At 38.4% G+C, this 23,055-nt stretch overlaps 1 protein-coding gene across 6 annotated transcripts in view; it reads left to right on the forward strand.

Annotated features, from left to right (window-relative positions):
• The window catches only part of ROBO1 (roundabout guidance receptor 1), a 713,456-nt gene that overhangs the window by 234,077 nt on the left and 456,324 nt on the right, over positions 1 to 23,055 (forward strand). The gene's annotated exons all lie outside the window — the stretch shown is intronic.

Below are 23,055 nucleotides of genomic sequence, written 5' to 3' on the forward strand. Positions count from 1 at the left end.
CAGCCACTTTTATTCTACTGCAACCAAGTACCATCCAAGATATAATGTTTGTAAATTTAAAATATTGTAATTGTCTATAGCTCTGAATATGTGAGCATTTTTAATGGTATTATAATGGCTAATGTGTAACTTAGAAGTAATTACTCTTAAATGATTGGAAAATGCACACTAAAATTACAGCAGATGTGTAGTGTTGTTTACAAACTGACATTGTAAAATAATATGTTACTTTTATTTGTTAAAATCTCTTGAAATACAGTTATGAAAACTGATTTATTGAATTGAAAAGGAAGAATTTTGGAATTACTGCCATTTCTATTGTGATCTGTTGCTGGAGTACACAAGTAGTTTGTACAAAGGCAAATTATCTACATTAAGAGATTCACAGAAAATGTGGAGGTGAGGGTGTCAATATGTGAAGATGAGGTTTGAAATCTCACTTTCTTATGATTATAAAGAATTCAGGAGCACGCAAAGGAAAAAAATCTTGTTTTCAACAGCTTTCTTCTTCTTTGTGCTTTTCATATTCATATAAATGAGTGTTGAGTTCTTGTTTTCTTTATCTTCAGGAGACCAATGTGAAGAGAGATGTATTGATACCCTGTGTTCAGGTTGATCTGTGTGTGGTAAATGGCATCTGCTGTTGAGATGCTTCTGATGTGATATTGTTTTGTTTTTTCTTGCAGAAATCAGGTACTTTAAAGATCAAGGGCATGTACTGAAGTGTGCCCGTCGAAACACACAAGCTCTAACACGATGTTTGCATGTTAATGACAGATCATTCAGAGATGGGAGGTCAGGAGCGAGGTGTGTCAGGCTGAGTGCAGGCCTGCTGCTGCACGTCCAGTGGTGAAAACACCAGCCTTTGTATCTGGAGCAAGCTGGGAGTTTGTGTACGCTCAGGCTTTATTGCTCAGCTAACAAACAATAACTCATTAAGCCGTGGTAGCTCTTTGTTGTGATCACCTGTTTGTCCCTAAGTGTAGTAATTGCTGTTCACACACGTACTTAAAATTCTCATCCAGGTTCTTACATGCATCTCAGCTAGCACAGCACCTTTTCATTTCTATTTATTTTTTTTTTTGTCCCCAGTCTTTGACAAACACTCTTTCTTTGTTCAGGAGTGCCATGTTGACTGCAGGAAAGATTTGGATGCCCAGTGACAACAAAAAGGAAAGGTTGAAGTGATAACTTTGAACATCATATTGTAGCTAAATATGAGATATGAGGGCACAGAGATAGTCTAGCTCACATACTTTATCCTTAACCTCTCCATTTCAGTGTCATCCCTGTGTATTCAGATGACTGTTAGAAATGATTTTATAAAGCACTGTGGGTTTGTGTCGTTTGTGTTTGCTTTCCTTGTGATTCCTCATCCCTCACTCCACACTACAGAACTTAGCAAAGAGCTAAGTTCTATCAGCTCTTACACAGAGTAGAGTGTGATGGACTTGTGGGTTTTGAATATGTTCCTGAAGGTGTTCCTGTCTTCTTCCTAGGGCAGTAATCAGTCCTGCAGCCACAGCTCTTTGGTGTCTGATGTTTGGGAGGCCTTGGTTTTTTTCTTTTCTGTAATGGATAATGGGATTGCATAAGTCAAAGACTTATTCATCTCCTAAAAAAGCCACAGAAACCCATCATGGATATGTTGTTGCTCTTGGGTTGTATTTTCTTTTTATCTGGTTATTTTAATGTGATGCCAGGTGGGATCCTTCTGGCAGATATATAAATTAGAAAGAAGAAAAAAAAAAAGATTGTCAGAGTCAGAAGTATGAGTACTGTCTACAACCATAAGAAAAATATTTGCTTTCTCCCCAAATACATACACACACCCCCCTCCTATAATAGGAGTATTAGACCTGTTCTCTATGTAACAAAGACAGTTGTTTCCTCACCTCTGTTGCACTCACCACTCCCTGATTTACTTAACTGAAACATGAAATATCTGTATTTTCATCCTGGAAGCTTCTATGTATAGAGGTTAAAGTAAACTCAGTAATAACAAAAAAAAGCCAAAATCAAACAGATGAGTGTAATAATCATTACAGCATTATACTGCTTCTAGTATTTGTATTGAAAAATCTTAAAATGGGACTATAAATTGTGATAGGCATAGTAGTTTTTAAAAATGTATTGTGTATTTGAAAGCTTAGTTACATAAGAGTGGTTAATCATAAAGTTGGGAATGTTTTCTGATAGAACAACAACAGTGGCACAAAAATTGGCCAAAAATTAGCAGCAGTCAGAGTGAGAAAATGTAAGTAATTGGACATCATCTCATTTTGCTGTCTTGATTCTCTGTTTTGGTAGATTATGTTGTTCAGGACGTAGTCTAGAAGTGTTCATGTTTTCTGACGTTCTGCAGATGTGAGGAGACACATGGAAGTCAAAGGGCTATGAAAAGTGCTTGATATTAGAACATCACTAACATTTTTCACCTCTCTTGAGCTTGGTACTGTACTGAGTTTCATCTTAATGCATTATAGTATGCTAAATATGCTATAGGTGTGGTTTCTCTGATATAACACAAACATATAGAAGAAGAAAACTTGCTACCTCCTTGTACATCCGTCAACTGATACGTGGAGGCTGTTTATTCAGGCATTTTTACACAGGAGCCCAATAGTAAAATAAAATGGAGGCATTCTCACCATGAGAGAGAGAGATTCATCCCAACAGCCTATTTCTGCAAATGCTATTAAATGGAATGTAACATCCAGATGTTGTCTCATGCGTTTAGCTCATATGCCAAGCATTCCGTTAGTAATATGATTCCACAGGAAACCATAGCACAAGAATAAAATAAAAAAACCATCAAGAGATGCTAAAAACTTTGTTTAGTTTTCATTTCTGTTATAGCCTCTTCCTTCCTGCTGTCAATTCAAAATTCTTTTATTTTGTGGTTCAGGCCAGAATATGTTCTTGGTGAGGAAACCCACCAGTACTGTGGGCTTCTAATTGGGTGATCTTGAATAATGGGGAGTTGCCTTGGCAGTCATATTAGGTGTTTTCCAGTTTGACAAACACATTATCCAAATTTTAACTTCAGTTGTATGATACTTTGAACATAAATATTTTAAAATATTAAATGCAAAGCACACTTTAGCATTGTAAGGTCTAGGAGGATAACACATGATAACTGCAAAGTCATGGTTTGATCAGTGATCACCTCTCTCTTGTTACTAGTGGAGTTCTCCATCTGGTTGATGGCTTCAAAGTTTGGCATGGGACATCATTTCTTGTTCTTCACAAAGCCCTTAATGACATAAATTTGGAATGCACCTGGTCTACAAGGCATATGCAAAAACCTGTGAAAGCTCAAAAACTGTGACAATATTGAAGACTGAAAGGAATAAATAGAGAAAAAGGAAATTCAGAATATATCTTCACATAAACTGGAAGTCAAGAATAAAGATGCAGTTATACCCTTAAGACCTGTATTACAGCAGACTTTTATTCCTGGTTTGAAGTGGCATAGTGTAAATTTTTGTCCTTAGAGAGTACATTTAGGAAAACAAAGTAACTTACAACAATGACAATGTGAGGCTGATACCACAGTAATAAACATCTGAGTTAACTGAGCAGTATATGAGGTAATTGCATCCTCGTATTAATTTTGGATAGTGATGCAGGAAAGTACTGAACTATGCAATATATATATATTTCTCAAAAATTAGTATATATTGTGCCCTGCAATGCTGTTATGTATATTGTAGTTAATCTCTAATGCAGAACACCTACATATTTTGTGTGTATATATAACAAAATTGTAGAGCACTGTGTCCTAAAAGGTCCCTCAAGTTAAACAATTAGAGTTTTGCAGACCCTTTTTCCCCCCCAAAAAACCCCCTACATATCCCTTCTTTTCATCATCTCCCAGAAAGGAGGAAGCGTCAAAAATGAGGTTATCAATCTCTTCTTTTGGAGGAGTCAGCTGAGTTCTGATGATGCAAGTTTAGGAGTGTGATATTTGATGTGATTAACAAAATGCCTGTCTTACCACCAGCTCTGGCATGGAAGCAAATATCCCCGTGCTTGTCTGCAATTCTTAGCCAGCAGAAGATTTTTGTTTTTCTTTTTATAACTTACTATTAACAAATGGTTTTCTAGGCCCAATGTATTTTCATTATGTAAGGTGCTGCACAAATAATGCAGTAAATTATGAGAAGAAAATTCATAATGAGAAGACAATTGAGCTTTTATGCAATTCCTGGAAAGGAATTACATAGTCTTAAACTGCCTTTTCCACGAAGTGATTTATGCATGAAGTTCTCACAGAAGTCTTGCCACTCCAGAAACGTGTTTGAAATGAAACTGTACTGCTGTGTAGTATGAAACAGTCATAGACCTGTAGGGATGGGATTTGTTTATTCAGCTTAGGAAGGCATGGTTAAGAATTTACTACTTTGTGCCACTAATTTCTGCTTAATGAGTTGAGTTACTAGAATTAATAGTTTGAAAGGCAGTTAATAGTTGGCTAAATAACAAAGGAGAGTTTGAATAACAAGATATGCAGAAAAGTGTACTACCTTAAGAAGGAAAAGTAAACCACAAAGACAAAATCCTCCAATATTCCCATGCTTATTGATGAAGGTCAGACTTGTTCAAAGCAAGTACTTCCAGTCTGATATAGTACTGTCATGTTGATATAAAGTATAATTTTGGTTGTGAATAGAAATATACCATTATATAAGGATTAAATGCTGCAGTACTGCTGGGCAAAATGGGTATATTGTACTGTCAGTCAATCTTTTAGACACATTTCTTTTCCTAAATATTAAGAGAGAATGAATCATAATATATCGTGTGCAAGATAAAATTGTTGCTTTAATGTTAATTTCCTTGTGTATTTAATCTCCCATTAAATTTGGATTTACATTTTTATTGGTTTGGACGTCATTATTTTTGTATGCTGTGGCACTGGTTTTTTAAATTGCAACTTTGTGCTTTCATGCATAGCCATTTTCATTTGAAAGGGTTATACTGAAAATGTGCTAAAGAGAGCCAACTGTTATACAACGCTTTCCAAAGCTTTTTCCCGGGACTTAATGGCCAGCCCTCTCATTTGACCTGCAGTGAAACAAGTACCTCTCTTATCTAAGTATGGATCTCCCAAGTAGGAAATATTATATGGGAAAAGTAGTGTTCTGGGTTTGTTTTCTTTAAAAATTATTGTGATTTAACTTGTACTGAAGTCAAAGTTAAACTGTGTGGGTTTGCTAGGAAGGGATTGTTGCACATTTGAAGAGAGCATCTGGCACGCATGCAGCCGTGCCATATGCAATCCTGGTGTCTTTAGAAGGTGAAAGGCCAGTGTAGTGGTAATTTTGCCCTCTTTGCACCAGATGTTAGAGCTCTGCAATGTCCCTGAGTGACCATTAGATCACTGGCAGCTGGGATTGGAGGTTTATGTTTAATTTATTATCACACTATTAATCTATCTGACTGTCAGAACTCTCTCTTCCTCATCATTTCCAGGAGTCCTTATATTTTAAGGACAATTTAATTTGTCTGATGATGGATCAGTTTTATTTTGGCTCTATATTTACATGAAGCCTGGCATCCATTTTTGGGGGGATAGTATTGAGAGGGGCAATACATAACTCTAACAACTCATTAATGTTTAAAACACACCTGAATTTGTTTTATGCAGCATGTTATGGATTAAAACACATTCCCATGACCACCTTTCTATTAAAAAAAAAAAACAACAAACTAATAACAACCAAACAAAAACATAAAACAAATTAAAAACCCAATGTGCCACCCCTCTCCTCCACTGTAGATATTTTTCTCATTTACCAGTATATTTAGATTTAGCTGGCGTGTTTTTTTTTACTCTGGGCTAGAGTTGGATTATTTAGTTTTCCATTTGTGTTTTTATGTGGGTAGGGAAGAAAGGGAGAGGGAATGGTGTGGGAATGGAAGAGATGATGACAATAATGAGGGAAAGAGGCTTGGCATTTGCTAATGGTAATTCTTAGAATATTTTAAACTAACTGTGGAGAGAATTGACAATACTGTTCTAATTTATTTTATCATCAAGATGTTTTCTTGCTTCAGTAGTTCATAGGCAATTTGAATAGCTTATTGACTTGAAAGCTGTGGTCTTGACTTACCTTTAAGGGAAAAAAAGGAAAAAAAAATTCATATATTTGATTGCTTTATTTCTTCCCCCCATCCCTGCCTTCTGCTAATTATTTGTATCTTTGGGGAAAAAATGCCTTTTATAATTAATATTTTGCTCCATCAAGTGAAAACCTTTATCCAAATGGGATGTTCATTACAGTGCTAAAAGTGACAGTAGTGCCTGCAGGAATAAATTATTCTTTACTCCTGTTCTGGTTTCTGACATCCACACCCCTCCCCCAGTCAGTGCCAAGCCTGCAGAGCAGCTACTATAAGAATAGGTGATGAGTGACTGGATGCTCATCCCAGGAAGCCACACACCACTTCAAATGCATCGTGTTCTCAGCAAATCTCACCTGCTTTTCTAGCCATAAGAAATTCATACCTCCAGATTCACTTTTTTTGCTTTGGATTCAGTATGTGTGTGCCCAGCGTGCTGCCTGCAAAGATAGTTTTGAAAGTTTTAACTGGGAAAAGATCCAGTGCTCTTAGCTCTGGCAAACTTGTTCTTTATCAGCTTAGAGGCTTGTGGCTGGCAGCACTGAGTGTAATTGGAGCTAGCAGTGGTTCCCAGGGGTCACTGCTGGGTCCAGTCCTGTTCAACTCATTCCCCACTGACCTGGATGAAGGGACTGAAGGTACCTGCAGCCAGTTTGCTGATGATGGGAGGAGGGGCTGATACACCAAAAGGCTGTGCCAACACTAAGCAAGTCCTGGGTAGGCTGTGCAGTTGGACAGAGAGGAACATAGTGGAATTCAACAAAGGCAAATGCAGGGTCCTGCTCCTGCAGGAGAGCAGAAGAGTCACCTCAGGCACCAGCACAGGTTGGGGGATGACCGGCTGGAGAGCAGCTCTGTGGAGAAGGACCTGGGGGTCTTGGTGGACAGCAAGCTGTCTATGAGCTGGCATGCCCCCAGGGCCAAGAAGGCCCATGGTGTTCTGGGATACATTAGGAAAAGCATTGCCAGTAGGCTGAGAGAGGTGATCCTGCCCCTCTACTCGGCCCAGAGTGCTGTGTCCAGTTCTGGAGGGCTGCGAAGGTGATTAGGAAACTGGAGCATCTCTCTTGTGGGGAAAGGCTGAGGGAGCTGGGGCTGTTTAGCCTGGAGAAGAGAGGACTGAGAGGGGATTTCATTGATGCGAACAAGTGTCTCAAAGGCTGGTATCAAGAGGAAGAGGCCAAACTCTTTTCAGTGGTGCCCAGTGACAAGAGGCAACAGGCACAAACTTGAAACACAGGGAGTTCCCTCTGAATATGAGAAAAAGCTTTTTTTACTTTGTAGGTGACAGAACACTGGAACAGGCTACCCAGAAATGTTGAGTTGTTTCCTCTGGGGGCAGTCAAAACCCACATGGATACTCTCCTGTGCAACCTGCTGTAGATGAACCTGCTTTAGCAGGGTCGTTGAACTTCAATCTTGAGAGGTCCCTTCCAACCCCAACCATTCTGTGATTCTGTGAACTACTGTTAGAACATTAAGTGCTTGGGCATGGCACTGTCAGCTGATGCAGTGTAATTAAGAATTAATCTAAGACAGTACCATTGAAATTTCAACATGATCAAAAGAAATGTGTGTGTATATATATATTTATATAGATAGATACGAACTAACAAAATACAACATGAGTTCTGGTTTTTATTACTTAAATATAAACTTGTCCTGTATTTTGTTAGTTGATATAAATTAAAAAAAAATAATTCTCAATAATTTGTAGTGCTATTTTTTATTTACAGTTTATTAAATAAAACACAATAATACTTCCATGCAATTTTTTTCCTATGATTAATGGCAATAAGTATTGCATAAAACTTGGGAAAAGTATTTTTCTCCTTTTATGAAACTAAATGTAGTGAGGTTACAGTATCTTAAAATAGTGAGTTATTTAACTTTTAACGCTTAGAGCAATGTTTTGAAAAATTAGTGATCTCGTTATTCAAAATAGATTGGTGTTAATTTATAGTAAGCTGCATGCATGGAATTTGATAAATATTCTGTTTCTGCAAACATTATGACACACTCTTAATAGAGAGCAGAGATCAGGCAGAAATCTGCACAGATGCACAATGATTCATGTTTATTCACTGGGGTAAAGATGCAAAGATTACCATGGCGTTCTGTGTGTTTAATACCTAATAAATATTATGTTTGTGTAATTACTTGCAAAATAATTTCTAGAGATCTTAATGGTGATCACTTTAATGCAAATGATATTAAAATTTCCCCTAAATTAGCACTTGCAACTCACTTGCATCAACGGCCAAATTTTAATTACTGTTTAACGTGTCTACAACCCCTGTAGTTCATGCACTCCCCTGCAGACATACCAGAAAACAGGGTCTCTGCCCAGTGAATCTTAGCAGTTGTTTCTGCTCTTAGAACTGTACAAATTCTACTGAAAACAATGGAAATGTTCGTGTTACCATAAGTGGAAGACGAATTTGGCTTACTTAAGTGATGTTGTAGTTTCGAATCCTGTTCACTACTTGTGGTAAGGGGAAGCTTTAGACAAAAGTGGATTTATCCATTGCTAAAGTTTTCAAATGAGCCTTAGAAGAAAAATGCTCATTGATTACAGCATATGGAAAAAAATAGGAAATAAAGTGAAACTGTAGTTTTAGGTGAGATATGCCCAGCCTCAAGTCCATTGCAATAAGTTATCTTTCTTGCCTGTGGAGAGCACAACCAGCAGAGGCAGCAGTTTATGTGGCTGGTGTCAGCAACTGAAGTGCAGCTGGTGCTGAGCCACCGTGCCCGTCGCTGCACCAGTCCAGCCATGGTCTGGACTGGGCAGAGCTCTGGGTGTGACTGGTTGGGCTCAGATCTCCAAAACTGAGGTAATTGCTGGCTCCTCATCCTTCCCTGGAGGTGTGGGCTGACAGCAAGGCTGTCCCTGCCAGGTTAAGGTGCTGCAGGAGGAGGTGAGCAGACCATGTAGCACCGGGGAAGAGGAAAGAGGGAGCACGAGGATCTCCACAGGGACTCTCTAGAAAGGTGTCTGCACCCCCTCTGCACAGGACGGGGGCAGATGGAGCCTGTTTGATTGAGCTGCAAATGAGGACTGCCACCAAGGCAAAGGCTGGAAGCTTGTGGCTTCCATCAGCAAGAGGATGGCTCTGTCTGCCCCCACGGATCAACAGCTGCAGAATGGATTTGGTGCCCTGGTGGTAAACAAGGGGCTGGGGGAAACCCTCTGGAGAAGTGTCACAGGTTGTGAGTCTGAATATTACATCCTGCAGGAGAGGAAATGCCAAGGGATTGCAGTGGGACACTCCCAGCTGCAGGGGACAGGGGACCTACTGCCCAGGGAGGCTGGTGGCCCCGAGCTGGGATGTCGTGGAGGTTGCCGAGACCAATCTGGCCCTTGGATGGTTCCTCCTGCTTCTCTTGTGGGCATCTGCAGTATTGCCAGGGAGAGTGCATCAACAGCAGCTGTCACACACCTTCAGAAAAGATCAAAAGGACAATCTAGGCAACTACAGACCTCACTTCAGTCTCTAGGGAAATCACCGAGGAGAAATTTTAGGCCCATGAAGGCAGTGGCTTGCAATGAACTGTGTTATCAAGGGTAAATCAAGCTTTGATACTAAAATAACTGAATTGAACATAATGGCAAAGCATTGCATGTCACCTCAACTTTGGCAAGGGTTTCCCAATGTTTTTTGTTATTATTATTTAATATAGGGGGGAAAAAAAGAGCTAATGTCATAAAGTGAGTATAACAGGGGTGCCATCTATCTGCTGTGACACCTGAAACTTCTAAAGACATAGTTATTTCTTTAAATAAAAATATTTTTATTCTAATTTTCTTTTCTTTAATGAAACTTGTGTATTAAGACTAGTTGTATTTTAGGACTTCCTATATAATGTAATTTTTAGGTAATATCTATTTAAACTTAAGAAGCAGGAAGAAACAATAGTTATGGAGTTTGAATAAAATTAGTTGTTTGAATAAAATTGTTGGTTTGAATAAAATTAGTTGTCTGTTTTATTTCAAGTTTTTTACACAGATGCTGTGATGGTAGTTAAAAATTTCTCTTCCTCCTGCTTAAGGTTTTCATATTAAAAAAAAAAAAAAAAGGCTTTGGGAGCTATGGTAGTGGAAGCTTTGTAATTGGGAATTTTTTGTACTTGCAGCAGCACTTATTGTGTTGTACAGAGGAGGAAAGAAAACCCAACAAGTCTGTAGTTTTATGAAGAAAATCCAGACTTTTAAGTTCAGACACACGTGGCCTTGATAGTAGATCATGCACTAGTATTTGGATTTTCTTAAAAAACCCAAAGTGGTCTGATATTGTCTCTTATCTTAACTTGGAGGTGGGTATTGATTAGCTCTAACTTCTGAAAAATCTCACCAAAATGCTTACTTGTTCTTAAACTTAGATTTGAGCAATAAGTTTTGCTTCTACAAGTGTTGTTCAGATACTCTGAACTTTTATAATCCTTAGAACTTCATACTAAATTAGCTATATTTGGATAGATAAAAGTTACTATTGCTGTGATATAGAATACATTTAAAACAATCTGTTGTCACATAGGACTTGTCACTTTATTTGCTAAGAACAAGAGACTTGCAGAGAATGAAGTTTAAAAACTGTAGCTCTTGTATAAAAACTATGCTACTTATGTATAGTACAGACAAGTCTTCTGTGAGAGGCCTGAGTTGTCTCTTCATTTAAGTAAAATTCTGTATTTTTGAGAAGAGTAGAAGCTCTTGGAAATGCCTTTTTTAGCCAACGGATTTGTAGGCATATTTATACAATGACAGCTTTTAAGTCTGTGTTTATAATGCTGAGTACTTTCAGCTTTCCACTGCAAGTACAGCCACTACATGAGAATCATTGGGGGATTTAAAAAAAGGGAATTTATAGTCCAAGTATTATAATTTGGATATGGAATAAATTTTAAAGTCACAATTGTAGCAGCAATTTTTTGTAAAATAAATCTTTGAGATGTCTTTATTTTTCATTGGTACATATAGTTATGAAAGTTAATAATGGGCTTTTAGTATAGAGCCCTAACTAATTCTGAGGAAATGTCTGTTATAATTGTCATCTCAATAAGAGGAAAAATCTCGTTAGTCTTTTAATATCACCCCAAAAGTTTGAAACAGAAGAAAGATCAATTATTGCAATGTAGAAGAGGGGAAAGGTATTCGGATGGATGTGATTTCTCTTCTTTCTATCAATTGTGTTTTGCAAAAAACTCAAGATTAGATTAAATCATTATATGCAAAAGGCTTTCACACATTCTAAGGTTATTAACGTGTGCTCAAAATCCTGCAGTAGAGAAATACCCCTCAGAACTGTAATGCTGATAATTTTTATTACCTTTGATGTTAAAGGAAGAAAAAATCTGGGAAAAAACCCAACCAAACCAACCAACCAACCAAAAACAAGGGAAAAAAAGAACAACCAAACAGCAGTAAACAACCAAAAGAGCACATCACTTATTTGTGCACCTTTCTGCTGCTCATAGACAACGTGTGATTTTTTTCCATTGTCATGTGTCTTCAGTTTCAACATCTGTGAATTTAATTTTTTTTTTACCCAAACCCTTCCTTTTTTCCCCCCAATATACCACTTGCTGCTGTGTATTTTAAGCCTTATTACACTGTAATTGAGCAGAGTGTGATACAGTGTGAAATTGTCCATAAAACAGTTTTAAGTCTTCTCTTTTACCTCTTTCCTTTGCTTTCTGTAATCTGCTTTATTCTGAGGGCCAAGCAAATGTGCTGCATTGAGTCCTCCTGTCTCAGGAGAGTCAAGAGGAGCAAAGCACACCCATGCAGGATGATGAAAAAGGCTCAGCAACACCCGCAGCTGCCAAACAGATGAGCAGTTTTTAACGGAGCTGAGATTCACAATGAAATCTGGGCCCAGAACTAATCAGATCTAATTAAGACAGACACGTTATGGTCCAATACTGTTGACAAGGTCAGGGTTCCTGTAGCTCTAAATGAGGCATGTTATAATTATGATCTAATTGAAAAGCTGGGAGTGATACAGAACCTGTGCACTGCTGGGTCTGAAAGAAAAGTTGCATTTCAAGTCCTGTTGTGTACCTTATTAGATTGTTAATGCTCAATTAGGCAGCTGTGCATTTAAAGGAAAAAAAAAAGGCATATGACAGTTGCACATGGTTCAAAGAAAACCTATATGAGTTTTCAATATTTGGGGGGATTTGATTCATGGAGATTTGCTAAATATCCAGGAATAAGATGTTTGTTTGTTTGATGTTAACTTTGCTTCTCACAGCTTATCTTATATACAGCAAGGCAAAGGGCTCCTAGATTATTTTATCATGAGGCAAAAACACTGTGAAGATTTTTCAAAGTGCAGTATGTGCATTCTTGAATCTGCAGTATGATATATGAAATTTGGAGACCATATTTTCTAACTCTCATCTATCACTATCAAGCAATCAAAGTGCTATGGAGTGGCTTTTCATTCTAGAGACTGTGATGCCTTCATTTCTGTTTTAAGTATGAGTTGACATATGGTCTTATAAATTATCGTGCCTTACTGTGGATTGTGTCACAAAAACTTTGCACAGTACTGATCTTCCTTTTTTCTGATGCAGAATTTATGGATTTGAGTTCCTTAATTTCTTTTTATAACACCATCTCTGCAATGAAAAGCTTTGTTAGAAAACAGGAGTTCTCACTCCACCTTGAGAAGTCATTCATACACATGCTTGTATGAAAATTGCTACTACTGTGGAGAGGTCTGCTTTTATCCAGTATGCTTTTGCATGTAGCATGCACATGTATGCATGAAAAAGAGAGATTCCAAGCCTAAATATGCACTGCTTACCATGTGTTACAGATGGAGATCTCTGAATTTTTTCCCAATCTACAGGGAATTCCAATACCACAACATGTTTTTCGTCTAGATTTTCAGTACAGTTTTCAAAACCATTCCTAAAGAGTTCTCTTATTCTGCTTTTCACCCAAATCGAATTGGAAAAGCCTATGTAAGCTCTGCGAAGCCTTTTCAGTCTGCAAAGCAACGTGGCCATAACATTTGTGTGGTGTTGGATTAGCCTTGGCCAACAGCCAAATGCCCCCCGCTTGCTCCCTGTCGGGAGCGGGACATGGAGAACATCGGATGAGGCAGGTCAGGTACTGTCACAGGCAAAATGGCCCTGGCTGTGGAAAATAAATTAAGTGTATTGATAATGAAAAATAGAGTTAGAGGTTGAGAAACGAAGACAAAACTAAAAAAGCTTCTCTCCACGCCACTCCTTCTTCCCAGGCTCAGCCTCACACCTTGACTCCCAAATTCTCAACCCCCAACCCTGAGCAACAGGCAGTGGGTTGTAGAGAGGGTACCGTCAGCATATAGAGACTTCTCTGATGCTTCTTCCCTCTCACAGATTTCCTCTGCAACAGTGTGGGCCCTCCACAGCCCACACTGAATCTCTGCTTGGGCGACATGGAGCATCTCCTTCATTGACTTTTGGTCTGTGTTGCTTCTCCTGTTTCTCACACTTTTTCCCTCACCCCTGGCTCTGTCCTTCCTTACCCAGGCTTTCCCTGGGGCACTTGTCATTGTGCCTGTGGGGCTCAGCTGTGCCCTGGGGTGGGTTGGCTGGAATGGGCTGTGTCCAGCTGGAACAGGCTGTGTCCAGCACAGGGCAATCCCAGCTTCTCCTCACAGAGGCCACCCAGCAGCAACCCCCCATCATGTCAGCCCCTGGGCACCCACACCCAGTATACACTTAAAAATGAAACACTGAATGCTGTGACTTGATTTTGTAGCAGTAGCCAACTGAATGCAGAGTTATATAAACTTCATGTCAATTAATGAAACCATCTTTGGCTAGATGCTTTTTCTCAGATTGACAGAAAGGTAGGTGTCTTTGTGCATACCCATCTTCTGACTTATGCCTCCCTCAGGTAATCAGCAGAGTCAACTCAATGGCCAGCTAAGTGGCGGAGCAGGAAAAATGTTCACTACCTTAATGAAAGCTCTGTGTGCTTCTGACTCCTGTGCAGTTCAAGCTAGCAGGGTAACTCTTTGATCTGCTGCCAGAAGGCTCTCACTTCCCTATCATCCTAGGGCTGCACAGCAGGCTTGCCCCCTCACTCAGGGGGGATTAGCCAACCTGGGAGACAGCAAATAATTATGTTGAATGTCTCTTGTGCTGATTGAGCAACACTCGTAGCTGCCTGGGGCGGAGGCGGTAGTGAAAGAAAATCAACCCAAAACTCAAAAAAACCCAACTCAGAATTGTGCACAACTGCATTGATCCTATATACTTTTCTGGAGGTTTTGGTTTGAATTTCAGAATATTCTGTGGCTGAGGAGATTGGCCACTTAATCAAACAACAAAAGCACAGCTTATTTATAGTTCTGGCTGTCCGTCGGCGGCACAGCCATCCCCACCCATCCAGACAGCGGGAGCTGGAGCACGCTGGAAGCAGGAAAAAGTTGTGTTAAAAGCAGCAGCTGTTTGGGTTTAGCCAACAAGCCCTTTGCTCCGATTTGCTGTTGCGTGGTCAGTGCAAGCTGCCTCCACAGCAGCTCCAGGAGGCCGACAAAGGCAGCCCGAGCAAGGCTGGGTTGGCCAGCGACAGGCAGCTGCTCGTGGCTTTTCCCATATCTCTGTCTGAGTAGGAGTTATGTCCAGACCTGCAGGACACATCCTTGCTTCCATCTACTTAACGCTCTGCCAGGTCTTTGTGCCAGTTCTGTGTGTGCTCTATTCTTCTTTTTTCTTCTTTTACAAACAATCACAGTAAAGGGACTTCAAGCTGAGTCATTTTGAAGAAAGCATAACTTCTTCTTTCAGCGGGTTTGAAAAGGATCCCTGACACTGTTGTTATCCCTTTGGGTAACCCTTTGTGCTGATGACTCAAGAACACTGTAAATAACACTATTTAGAATAAAAAGTACAGACCTATTGCTTGGTTGTTGCCAAACAATGCCAGTAACTTTTATTCTTCTAAAAGGTCTCAAAGAATTTGTTCCTTACCTCTCCTGTCCAAAAATTATAAATACCATACAATGATCAGGTGGATTTTTGAGATTTATCTATTCCAAGAGTCTAAGGAGAAGGGAACAGATAATGATGGGAGTCAGTGCTGTATAGTAAATGATGGAAAAAGAATGACTCTTAATTAAGAACACTTATGTCTGTAAAAACCCGACATTTCACAGGAAGCTCTTTGTAGAGTCAACATTCTTTTTAAAAGCACAGTGAAAAATACACAGGCAGATGTTTCCATGTACTATTTAAACAATCTCTTAGAGATTTGCATAACTGTTTATTTTGCTTAGTATTTTTATAATACATATTTGTTCAGACAATATTCATCTTCAGAATCACAGAAATGAAGCTCTTTTGCACCTCTAACTTCCAAAATATTCTATATTTTTGTGCACAACATCAAAATATATATTTAATAAGTTAGAGAAAATGTAGTTTTAAATCATATTTTCTACAGAATTTGACATTCCAAAATTATTAGGCTGTCTATGAACTGCCATAATTTCCTTATCCTTTCTATGAAGACAGAAGAGGTTAGGAAAGAGGTTAGATAAAGATAGAAGAGGGTAAGAAGATACTCTTTCTTTCCCCAGCTTAACAGATTTTAAGAGATGTTTCCAGTCCCATTTCTTAAAATTCATTCTAATTAATTGTGAACTGCAGCCACTGAAACCTTGATCGCTGTGTGAAGATATTTGCAGTTTTGTAGGTCTTCCTGTTTTTTTGGTATCCTATGTGAGTCGAGTTTCATGTGTCACTTGGAAAGAAAAAAAATGGTTTTATATATATATATATTTGTGCATTTTTTAATGGAAAATTCACATTAATAACATATATCTTTGTGACTGTGCCTACACAGATTAAGGCTGCTGTGAAACTCTTCCTATTGAGACTACAGTCTGGTCTATTTATCATCTACAGTAGTTCCTAATTATTTGGAATGTATTGTGTGTCAAGTGCTGATAAACTTCAACATTATATTCTTTTCCACATGAGTTATCATCAATATTTCATGTGGGCTGGCAGGACATAACATTTTCTCGTCTGCTTTCCTTCCACTGGACTTTGTTTTGCCTCAGTGAATTACAGTGGGAAAAAAAAAATGTGTGAAGGAGCTCAGCTGATATGGCAGACTTCTGAATGCTGGTTCTTCACTGGTATGGCTCTTTGCTTTGGGGGGTTTAGACTTTTGTTTTCTCTCTGTTTGTTTTAAACCAGGACTCTGTTCAAGTATTGGCTTTATCCCCAGTTTGTCCTGAGTATCTTCTCCGTATTGAGGACCCCCATGCCAAAAAAAAATCCCTCTGGAGGCAACAAAGTGTGCACAATATTTGATGTTGGCTCTGTGGCTGCAGAGTGGCTATGAGAGTAATGTGTGTTTGAAAGGGAAAGGGAAAGTAATGGCTGAATAGCCCTGCACATAAAAACTACAAATCAGGTCAAGGTTATACTTTATTTATAATTTCCCTCACAAGACAGTACCCAGAATCTTGTTAGATGTACTAACAGGAAGTTGTTTAGTGTTCTTAATCTGTAGGAAAAGTGTGTTGTTTTTGGTCAAAACTCAAGGCCCTGAGAAGCAGAAAGAACAGGGGGTGGCTCCTACATGTTCCATCCTGAGGTTTCTTTCACCAGGGCTCAGTTACTGGGAAAATTATATTTTTGGTTTTTCAGCCCAGGGTCATTTTCCCCTCTTTGTATTTCGAGATTGCTTTTAGTTGTATCCAAGTAGCCCTATTTATGGAGATACAGTAGAAACAAGAGACTATTCTATTGGGAGACACTGGATTATGACTACATCATAAACATCAGGAATTACAGTGGCCATACTAGGATGATGGGTCAAGACAAAATAGGAATATTGATGTGTTAGTTATAGACATGCATCTTTCAGTTTCATTTTGCTCCAGAAACACTTTTAAGGTGTGAAAAATATAGGAAAAGTGTCTAATCACAGTTTCTTGGAAGTCTTATCAGCTCTCAAGTGAAGATTTGCGAAATAAGGAATGAAGGAGGAGGGGGAAAAAAAAAGGAAAAAAAGGAGTAGGGAGTTCCTGTCTTTCTTGAAGGAAAAATGAGACCATGAATGTTGGTTGTGTTATTAGATGCCAGAGTGGCTTTCCAGGAGCTTGGGGAAGGTGCATCTTAGGGAAACAACTGTTCTCCAAGCAGAGAGGAGAGAAAGGAAGATAGTGTGTCATGCAGGTGTGTGCTCCACCACCATGGCTGCCTATTTCATCTCAACAGATAAAACATCCCTTACACTAAAGGGTCTGGTGTAAAACCTATTATGTTATTTTGTTAAAGCAAAGAACAATGCTGAAGACTTGAAGGGTCTCATTTAAGCCGAAGAAAATAAATTATTTGAAAATAAATTGATGGAAATAATTTACCTTCTCAGTTCTAACCCTAGTCTTAACGACTTAAAAGAATACAATACATCTTGTCCCAAGATTTATTGGTAAACAAATAATAATCAAAAAAAATCAGTCATGTTCTTAGTAACTGACATTCCCTCTCACAGATGGAGAACTATTCACAGTTTGAAGGAGAAAATGCTTCAGTGTTCCACTACCTTCAGTAATAATCTCTGAAAGCAAGCACAATGGAAAGCACACATACCTGTCAATTTATAATTAAACAATGCTTGAATATTCTAATCACTAATATTGGATATATTTTGTTTAAATCATTTCATTGGTATTTTGATTTTATAGTTCACCCTCAGTACTTAATAAAAAAAGCAAACATACACTATTAACTTACTTTTTAGGAGTGTTACAGGAAATAGGTCCTGTAGAATATAAATGCAGAAAAAGAAAGGGAAGCACTTTGTACTGTCACTGTGTAGTGTTACCCAGATTAAGATATCCCCTTACCTGTTGTACAAGAAGAAATATTTAAGGTCATTTCTTTCATTTGGCCTGAATGTTTGGTGGGTGGTAATTTTTGTTTGTTGGGATTTTTTGGTTGTTTTTTTTTTTTTCTTGGTTCAGCACCTTAATTTTTCCAAGGTACCTTCTGTTAGCTTGCAGCCCAGAAATCTGTAACCAATTTGTGAATATGAACGCTTTATGCTGGCATTATCTGCTGTGCACAAGGCACAGCAAGGCTTGTTCTTTTCATTTCACTAATCCCTTCTGTTTAGCTACTCCAGTAGTTCAAGTAAAGCTAGAAAAACCACATGTTGATGCTCTTCTAGACTTTGCCCTAGTGCATCCAGCAACAGGATTTGTCTGCATGACTGTATATGTAGTGGTATGAATTACTCCACAAAATAGATGGAGTTTGACATTTCTGTTTCTGAAGTTTAAGTCAGCTTAGGGACTTAAGATTTTAATGTCTCATTGTTCTCCACCCAAAAACAACTGTTTCCCTCATTTCTCTGTTCTGTGAAACAAGAAAAAGTACTGACTGAATTCTGCGGTGTTATTGTTTGTATTGGGCATCGTGCAAGGGTTGGTGTGTTTTGCATAAAACTTGCTTTTTGAGCATTGCCTCTGGAGAAAGCAAAGCATGAGGATACAGGAAAACAACCCAGTCTCCTCAGATCTGTAGCTATTGCATTGTCAACAAGCAAACACTTGAACCCCTGATTCCTTGAGCATAAGCTGTAATTGCTGTACTTCCAGGCCACTTTCTGAAGGGAGAATTGTTATACTACTTAGCAAAAAAAGTAGGCAACTCATAGCTTAACAGCTAATATACATATCAAGTGTTTTTCTTCCTTTGTTACTGCCTGGAATGCTTCATCAGTGGGAAGATGTGGCCCATCACAGCCAAGCACAAAATGCATTCCCTTGAAATCAGTGCTGACACAAAAGCTCAAAATGAAACTTCTGGAGAGATTTGTCTCGTGATTCTGAGTTTCTGAGGAATTTCTCTGTGGATAAAAGTGAGGGAGCCACCTCTGCCCAGGAACAGCGTTGTGACAACCGCGAGGTACCTTACATTTATGTTGTTTAATTGATGCACCCAGGAAAAGAAAAGGAATGAGAAGAATTAATACTTGTGGCTTATGAAAGATACCTTTAAGGGTTTTCAAAATGTTGAAGGCAAACCCCTTTCATACAATTTTTGGCGATTGGAAAGCTGACTTCATGGAGCATGAAATGTAAATTCAGGGAAAGTATAAAAAGTAGTATATGGCTTGTGAAACAAACCTGACTTCAGTTTTATGGGTTGGATGTGTTCATCCCACCCCCTTTCTTTTGGTGGCAATTCTGAAGGAAAGCATGTAAATATTAAAGTAAGAATTGTTATTATATATTTGGAAATAATGCTGTACCCCAATTGAATCCCCAAGGTTTACATCCTGAGATAAGTAGTTGGGTTACATGTTGCCATCCCTAAATTTTTGAGGAAAAATTGGGGCACTAAGGCTTTAAATGACAATAGATTCTTCTTCTCTTTAGCTTAGCTTTCTTTCCAGCATGTACATTCTGTTCCTCACCTTCCTCAGTCAGTGCAGTTGCTGAAAAAAAATTTAAAACAAAATTAAAAATCCAAATTTCACTTGTTATTAGTAGCTTCTATTGCCAGCAGTCTTTCTCTGTTTGTTTTATGTTTTGCTTTAGTCCAGTTCCCAGTTCCAATAACTCCTATTTCACATTAATTTACCTCCAAACCCTGAAGACTGTAGTAAAGTCTTTAATCTCCTTTAGCATGTTGAGGAGGGACACAATTGGATTGGCAATCATTAATGAAACATCTGTATGAAGTGCTGTGTCTTGTTCCTCTGCCCTTGCTTTAGTCCTTTGATATTTCCAGGTTTTCTTTTTCCTTTGGCAAAAACCATCCTTTCCTCCTTTCCTTTTCTGAGGTATTTGCACTAATGCTGTTGCAGATTAGTCAACTAGCTTTTCAAATTATACCATTCCAGAACATATCAAAATTTAAATTCAGGTCACTCTGTGCCTGCAACAAAGTCTCATCCCAAAAGCTGCAGAATGTGGAGGTGTTCAGTGTGTCTTAGATGTATATTTTTTTTTTTTGGAGGGGGGCTTTTTGAAGCATTATACTTTATCAGCACATTGTATGAAGATATCATTGTTGATGCCTTTTTTTTTTTTTTTGCTTCAGTTGTCATTTTCATATTAGCATTTACACACCACAATAAAGTTGCCACCTGTCACTTTCAAATTTTAGACGTAAAAACGTTTTGTGGAGTTCCTTCCTTAAGTAAGCAACATGCACTTTTCTTAAATGCATCAATGTAGGCTTCACCTGTATATCTTAGGCCTTTTCAAACAGGAAGGTGACAAACAAAATGAAATTTTGGCAACAGCAAACCAGAGGGTAGGGGAGGCATTTTTGCCTTGACATGTAAAATTCATAAGGAAATGTCTAGTAAGTGTCTCAGTGCTCTGCCCTTTGAAAACCTGTTGATTCTCTGTAGTTGCAAAGGCATTGACTATTTCTCTCTCCTCCCCTGATCCCCTTTTCCAAGCTAGCTTAGCAAAAGACTTAATTTCATTAAGAAAAGTTCCTTAAAATAACTTCTTGTTAAATAACCCTGCCTGTGCTCTGCTACCTCATGGAACTCAAGCAGCAGGATCTCCAGACTCAATTAAAGGGTCTCTGTGCTCATAAGGTAAAATTTAAAACGGAAAAAAATTAGACTTTTTCGCTAGAGATGTTTTTTGCTACTGCTTCAGAAGTAACAAATCCTGAACGATGAAAGGTCGTCAAACGTCAGCATCACTATTGTTACGTTTGCATACTTAGCAGTGTCTCAGGAATGCTGCTATATGATCCAGTCACATTCTGGTCTCAGAGACAACTAGTTATTCCTTTGCTTATATCAATTTTTTTTTTGTGACTACACTAAATATTTGGAGGGATTATTCTCATCTGCAGGAAAAATCTATGAAATCCTCAAGGAGTAATTTCCAGCCGCCTTGGCTTTGGTCTTATGAATACAGCTTTGATCCATGGGCACTGTAATGTTGCGTGGAGTCTCCCATGAGAGTCCAGTATGTTAAAAAAGCAGATTTCAAATGTTTGTCCTGTCAGGCTGAGCAATCAGAACTAGATAAACTGTAGTGGCTTCAAGTTTTTGGACAGTATACACTCACTTGAACAGATTTCCTATGCCTTTCATACATAGACTTCATTTCTATTCACCTTCCTTGTGCCTGACAACATCGTAATATTTCTTCTGCAACCAAAACCAACCCAATAATTACAAACTAATTATTCAAATAATGACAAGATAGGGACAGAAAACCTCCTCCTTTGAATAGCTGGATACCCAAGGCTCCATTTTTTACGATAACCATTAGGCTGTCTATGTTTCAGTGTAGCAAGGTGGTAAATAGATCAGTGCGTACTGAGATTATTTCATATTTTTTTTCACTGCTGAGAGAACTGGTACTTTATTTACAAGTGGTGTTCATTTTTCATGTCACTGTTCCCACGAGAATTAACATAAATCAGACAAGCTCAAATGTTCTAATTTCAGTGTGGGACCAGCAGCTGTTTCCCAGAAGTTCAGACATGCAGGACTCAGTAAGTCACCAGTCAGACAGGCAAAGTCAGCTATATCCAGTTTCATGCCATGATATATCCATGCTACATGTGCCTGTTAGAGATTATGATAACAAAAGGATTGTGCAGGGCTTCCGAGAAATTAGGAGTTTAAGTAAACAGTTATGTAATTGTCCCTCTTGCACTCTTTAAATCATAATGGCACAAAAATGCAATCTGTGAGTGCCCAGGTCCTTGGAGGTATGCAGCAGTGAACTGGTGCAAATATGAGGAACTGAATAGCAGCAAGTTATACCCATTTTCTTTGCAGTGTTGAATATGTATATAGAAACACATAAATTAATGCAATGAATGATTTTCAGTCTATATTATCTTAAAAAATAAGTTATTAGGGCAGCTGAGAGAAGGTAAACATCTACTGCTTTAGTGTTCTGGCCTGTGATTGCTCTTACAGCATAATCCATGGAAAGGAGAAAAGCCTGTTCTAGGGATGTCTTGGGAAGGGACTTCTTTATCCCCTTTGGAGGCAGATTTTCCTGGGTAGCCTTTTCTTTGCATTAGCTCTGATTTACTAGCCAGCATGTGGAAAGAAAGCAAAGCCAAAGGATGGTCCTTCATCACCTATTTTTTTACTGATCAAAGATGTGGAGGTGATTTGTTTGGTTGTTTACTGTGTTTGTTGTGTGGATGTGTTCTGGGTCGTGCACAATTGTGGAGAACAGTAAGTTTAAAAAGGGCAGTTGTGTCTTAAGTTAAACTTCTCAATTTAAGATTCAGTGCCCAGACTTGGGGCTGAAGTCGCAATTCTTATGAATTCCATAAGATTTTTGTCTCTGATACAAGTTAATCTAGGACATCCCCCCACCTTAGTATTACATGTCTGAGAATGGAGAAGGAATAGGTGAAAGAGAGTGGTAATCATCTGTCTTCCAGTTTCACCTCGATACAGCTGGGATCAGACCCTAGGCTCACATGTGGCAAAGTGTATTCACTGTAAGATTTGTCAAAAATTTGCAGCATTTAATTGCTATAATGTAAAGCATCATTTGATCTCAAATTATGACATTTTAAAATATCCTCAATCAAAAACATTTACAAAAATTCAGTATTAGCTTATTATAATGCATACTTTTTTTGTACAAAGTATTTTTTTAAAACACTCTCTTCAGTGTCTGAGATCATTTTGGTATGTTTATACACTGTTTCACAAAGCACTAGTACAACGTAGTTTTTTTCTGGGTTTTGTTTTTTTTTTTTTCATTTTGTTTTGCTGAAGACCTCCATTTAAATCAGTGAGATCTCTGCTCTTGGATATAGAATATTTTATGGCAGTTTTACAGTGAAGGGCATTTCTAGCTTGAAAGGGGCCATCAAATGGCACCACTCTATTGAAGGCCAACATTATGGTTCTGATTTAATGATGTGTGGGTTTGTTGTTGCTGG

Source organism: Neopelma chrysocephalum, unplaced genomic scaffold (genome assembly GCF_003984885.1).
Source record: "Neopelma chrysocephalum unplaced genomic scaffold, ASM398488v2 Primary Assembly neopelma1_87, whole genome shotgun sequence".
Taxonomy (NCBI): domain Eukaryota; kingdom Metazoa; phylum Chordata; class Aves; order Passeriformes; family Pipridae; genus Neopelma; species Neopelma chrysocephalum.